This window comes from Tupaia chinensis, unplaced genomic scaffold (assembly GCF_000334495.1).
Source record: "Tupaia chinensis unplaced genomic scaffold, TupChi_1.0 Scaffold000478_3, whole genome shotgun sequence".
In the NCBI taxonomy this organism is placed as follows: domain Eukaryota; kingdom Metazoa; phylum Chordata; class Mammalia; order Scandentia; family Tupaiidae; genus Tupaia; species Tupaia belangeri.
In genome coordinates this window covers 2,978,369-2,983,643 of record NW_006159990.1, presented here as the reverse complement: position 1 = coordinate 2,983,643, position 5,275 = coordinate 2,978,369, and the positions used below count along the sequence as shown (strand labels likewise).

Genomic DNA, 5,275 nt, shown 5'->3' with positions numbered 1-5,275 from the left:
GTAATCTCCATATAAGCATTAATTTAAATTTAAGAATAAGTGAACTGAGGGAATAATAGCCAAATTTTTGGTTAAAAAAAGAAAAGAAAAAGACCAAACAAGTCACTACCACCACAAGCATCAGTGCTTCCATTTGTCAGCAGGGTGTTGGAACAGAGGCCTGACTGCTTGTTCAATGGGCATCACTACACAGCTCCCCACATTGATCAGACTTTCATATCCACAGCAATTTCAGTCCTAGCCTTATTTATCTGCTCCTGGAGCGTTTCTAGGAAAGTTAAGCATTTTATTAGCACCATTCTCAGACGATCTTTCTGTAAGCCACTTTCAATTTCCTCAGGAAGGAGCTCTGAAATTCGCAATCACTTTCTATTCTTCCAGTATCAGCTCATAAAGTGCAATCTAGTCTTTCTGTTCTCTCTCCTTCTGAACAGTCTCACCACAGTACTTCTGAGTGGCCATCAACAAACTTCCTACAGAAGTGCTTAACAAGACTCCAACTATACCACCAGCCACCGGACCACACAGGCCTAAGTTTATTCTGAATAGACTTCTCTGACAGCTCCTGCAGTGACAAAGTGGCTTGGGGTGTTATTATTTTGGTACACATTTAGACAGGTGTCGCTGGGCTGAATATGGTCACAAACACTGCACTTCTGCAACTCTAGCACCAGTCATACCTAATGAAGCCTCTGTCACAGAACGATGTGCAGATTGCAGAGCATCAAACTGGTTGTGATAAATTTCTGCTCAGCTCTGCTCAATGTAGCATTGTTTAGCATGAATAAAAACTGATATTCCCCCACAGGCCCAAAGATGTCTGCTGAAACTGCTGCCCTGTAGATAGTCTCTTGTTCCTTTAAAGTTCTCTGCTGTTCACCAAAGTGCTAGGTCTCCCTCTGGAAGTCCTTGGAAACATGAGATAGGAAGTTGGGCCCCCATCAGGGTAAAGCACCACCATTACTTTTAAAACCTATTCTCATGTCACTGAATATATTTCCATTAGAAATACATATATTTAGTGCTTTCTAAATTTTGATTATATACTATTTTAACAAGTTTTAGATATACACATTCTCAGTATGTCAGTTTTCAAAATGTTTAAGAAAAATGCATATTTTAAAAATAATTATTTATTTAATTTAATTTATTCATTCATTTATTTAAATTTGACCAGAGAAAGGCACACAGAGGGAAGGAAAGTGAGAAAGCTAGTCACCAAATCCATGACGTGAACCATGGTGGGCCATGTGTGAATGTCTAGTACCTTAACCATCATACCACCTGCTGGCCCCCCCCCAAATAATATGTTTTGCATATTGCAAACATATAAATATATAATAAATGTAACTGCATAAGTTTAAAATATTTGCCCCAAAATGAATTTGTATTTTAATTCCATTTCCCAGAAAATTTTAAAGTATTCTTATATCTGAATTTATATAATTATAAATTATATATAATAATATTCTAATAATTAAACATGCCATATAGTGTTCTAAATATTTCATGAATAGTAATTCATTTTAATCATCACATCATTCATAAAGCAGTTGCTATAACCATCACTTTTTTTTTTTTTTTAAGACTTTTAAGATTTTTCCCCAAGGGGCATGTGAACTTGCCTGAGACAGACAAACAGCAGAGACAGGGAGAGAGAAATTGAGAAATCACCCCACCACCACCCTGGGTCAATGGCTGTGTTGTAATACCTTCTCCATTCTCCTTCTGAGATTTCGACACTCATGCATCCAGAGCAATTTTCATGCTGCTGTGTTTGGGACTCAAACCGAGGTCAGTCTTGTAGAAATCCAACACCTTAACCACCACAACACCTGCTGGCCCCACCATCCCAATTTTAAAGATAGCATACATAAATGTAACTTGTAAAATGACCTTATTTAATAAGGGATAAACTGAAGATTTGAACTTAAGTGATCAAGTTCCAGAGGGCAATCTCTAACTTTAATACATAATTGCCTTTATTTGGACTATTATGATAATCTTGTGTAAATATTATACATTTTTCATAAAAACATAAATCCAAAAATAATTAAAAATTACATATGAAAGTATCTTTTATCACCTTTTCGACATTTGAATGAATTTTCTTATGTAAATAAGTTTGTAAAATTCTGATTTATTTTCTAAAAATTTGATCTCATCTTGACCTTAGTAACAGTGACGCTCTCTCCAGATAGACTTTGAAAAGAGGATTTTATTCGTTTACAAAAACAAGCAAGAGAATAGGAGTTTTATTTTCTCAAAAGGTTTTGTAGTAGAGACCCTGAAGATCATCTTTGGAATAAGAAAGAAAAGAACATATGGAAATTAGAGCAAACTATCAAAAGAATGATATCACAGAAGCAGTAAGTAGAGTTTAAAACCATCTGTGTATTTATTGAATATGTCTATATAATAAACATGCCTTGTAGGAGATCAGTGGGTTTGCAGGAGTGAGTTTTATTTTTATTGTCTGACCAATTAGAAAAAGTATCCTCATCTTCTACAGAAGTGAATTATCGCCAGGCCTAGAAACTTGCCAAAGAAAAATAATTACTTAAATATTTATCTATGTTAAATGCAATAAGCATTAGCATGATAGATCCAGAAAAGATTGTTTCATTTACTCAAAAGAAACTGGTACCCAAATATGAATTTTTATATAATAGACTACTAGATTCCTGCTATTTGTTCAATTTTTGCTTTTGGCAAAAACATAAGTTTTAGCTTCATTGCACATTTCCCTCGGAGTTTTCCCAGCCACAAGTAGACAGGTAATTCATATGTCTCAGTGGGGGTGTTTTGGAGCATGTTTCATGTGTGATTTCAGAGAGAGTGAGGCAAATGAGATAACCAGGAGAGCTCCCAGGAGCTAACTCTTCTAGGCAGAAGCTCCATTTAAAAAGCATAAAATTATAATAAAAATTAAAAATGCACAAAGTGCATAGAAGAGATGTTTGCAGTTAGAGAAAAAGAAACTCAGTTTAATCAATCTTTTCAGTAAGAATTCTATTATTTATTATAGACATGACAGGGAATCATTTTGGTGGTGAAATTTAGCTAGTAGGCAAATGTCAACAGGGAATTGCCAATTTAAGTCATCAACCTCAGTTCCAATATTCTTCATCCTGCAAACAGTTTCAACTAAAGTAACAAATAAATGGAAGGGAGACTATCCAATTCCAAATACTTTGAGTATATTAAAAATATTTAAAATTCATTTTCCAAAGCTTGAAGAACATGTCATATTTCTCTACCCTTACAAAAATCACTGTAAGTGTAGCTTTTTTTTTTTTTATAGTTTTATCACAATTTTTAAAAGAAGACTTAGAGGAAAGGCCAACCTGTAGAATTTGTACATTTTTAACTTTTAAAATGAACTTGGGAATTAAGTCTAACCAGAACATTTCCATATATATCTAAACCTAAAAGACTTAACAAAATATTATATTTTCTTTGTAGAAGCTCTGAGTTTGTTACCTCCTAAGAAATAGAAATGCTCTTTAAAAAAATAAGATTATTACCAAATGTATGTTTTGTTTTTTTTTGGGGGGGGCGGGAGAGGTTTTTTGCTACGGGCACAGAGAGAGACAGAGAGACAGAAAGAGAGAAATCATGCACACACATGCACCCAATGTGAGTTTAAGCCACCAGGTCCGGGAATCGAACCGTGGTCGACTACATGGGAGTCCAGTGACATAGCCATTGCACTAATTGCTGGTCCCACCAAGTGTATGTTTAAATTCATTACGTATCATGAGGAATAGTGGTTCTAGTATTTTGTTTGTTTGTTTGTTTGTGTGTTTTTTTGAGAGGATTTTGCTATAGGGCACGTGTGCTAGCCAGAAAGATAGAGAGAGACAGAAAGCGAGAAATTATCCCCCAGGGGGTATGGCCATGCCGCAATCCCTTCTCCTCCATTCTTCTCTCTGGATCTTGGGCACACATGCACACGTGCCCAGTTTGAGTTTTAAGCCACCGGGTCCGGGACTCAAACCATGGTCGACTACATGGGAGTTCAGTAACATAGCCATTACACTAACTGCTGGTTCCATTGGTTCTAGTTTCTTGAGAGTGCTCAGAATTTACCCTACCAAATTAAATGTGTCCCCATGCTAACTATTCCTATAACAAAACTATAATTATTCACATAGTCTGGATAAATGTCACATTTTTATAGGCAGAAAATAATACTAAAAATATATTGTGATTATTTTCAATCCAAAATCATAAAACTTTCTCTTTTTTTTTGAAATATGAGTTACAATAATTCTATTTCAGAAGGATGAGCTCTAGATATTGTCCAACCATTATCCAAAATGTTAACTTCATCCAGTCACAGATAACATATAATAAAACATGTATGAGAATTTGATCTGATTTTCAGCCCTTATAATAACTAAAGTCAATATTTTAGCTAGAAACATTTTTAATCAATTCTAAGAATAAATAAAATTGAAGCAACAAAATAAAATAAAAGGATACCAACCCATGTGCATGTGTCTGTGTGAATGTGTGCATGCATGAGTGTACTTATATGTCACACACATGCACACATATATGTAATACATAATCTAAACATTCCTTGGGACTTAATAGAGAGTGTTAAAAAAGAATATATTTTCAAAATTTGTATTCTTTCCCTTAAAAAGCCACATTCTGTTTTATTTCTTATTCCACAGAAAACTTTCTAAATGCCATTTGTATACTACGGTACTTAAAGTTGAAAAACTATGCCTTGTTTTAAGAAGTACCGTGTTGGGTCCAACAGGTGGCATGGTGGTTAAAGCACTGGACACTCCGACATGGCCAACCAAGATTTAAGTTCCAAATCCGGTGGCTTGCCTTCTCACTTTTTCTCTCTCTCTACATCTGTCTCTGGTCAAATTAAAATAAATGAATTAATAAATTTTTAAAATAAATGAATAAATAATTCTTTAAAAAAATGAAATACAATGCCAATTTCCAATGATACAGTACAATATCAGTGCCTAGTGTAGAACAAAAACATTCCTTGTTGTATGACTTGTGATGCAAACTGTCATATACAAGTACAACTTTTTGAATATTGAAATCTTCTTACAGAAATTTAACCCCTTTGTAATGTAAAAATCCAATGAGTGACAAGGTCCATTTAAGTTACAAATATTTATTACATGTCCAATAAGTACAAGACAAAATTTAAAAACACTAGAGTCATTGAGGCATGGCATGATGCCTTATTAAATAACCTTTACATAGCCTCATCCATAAAGATTGGCTGCAAGCACAT

General features: G+C 34.4%; 1 pseudogene; it reads right to left on the bottom strand.

Moving 5' to 3' along the window:
- Nucleotides 1-206: 206 nt before the first annotated feature.
- Nucleotides 207-1,240, bottom strand: LOC102489389 (complex I assembly factor TIMMDC1, mitochondrial-like; annotated as a pseudogene).
- Between the last annotated feature and the right edge of the window lie 4,035 nt (nt 1,241-5,275).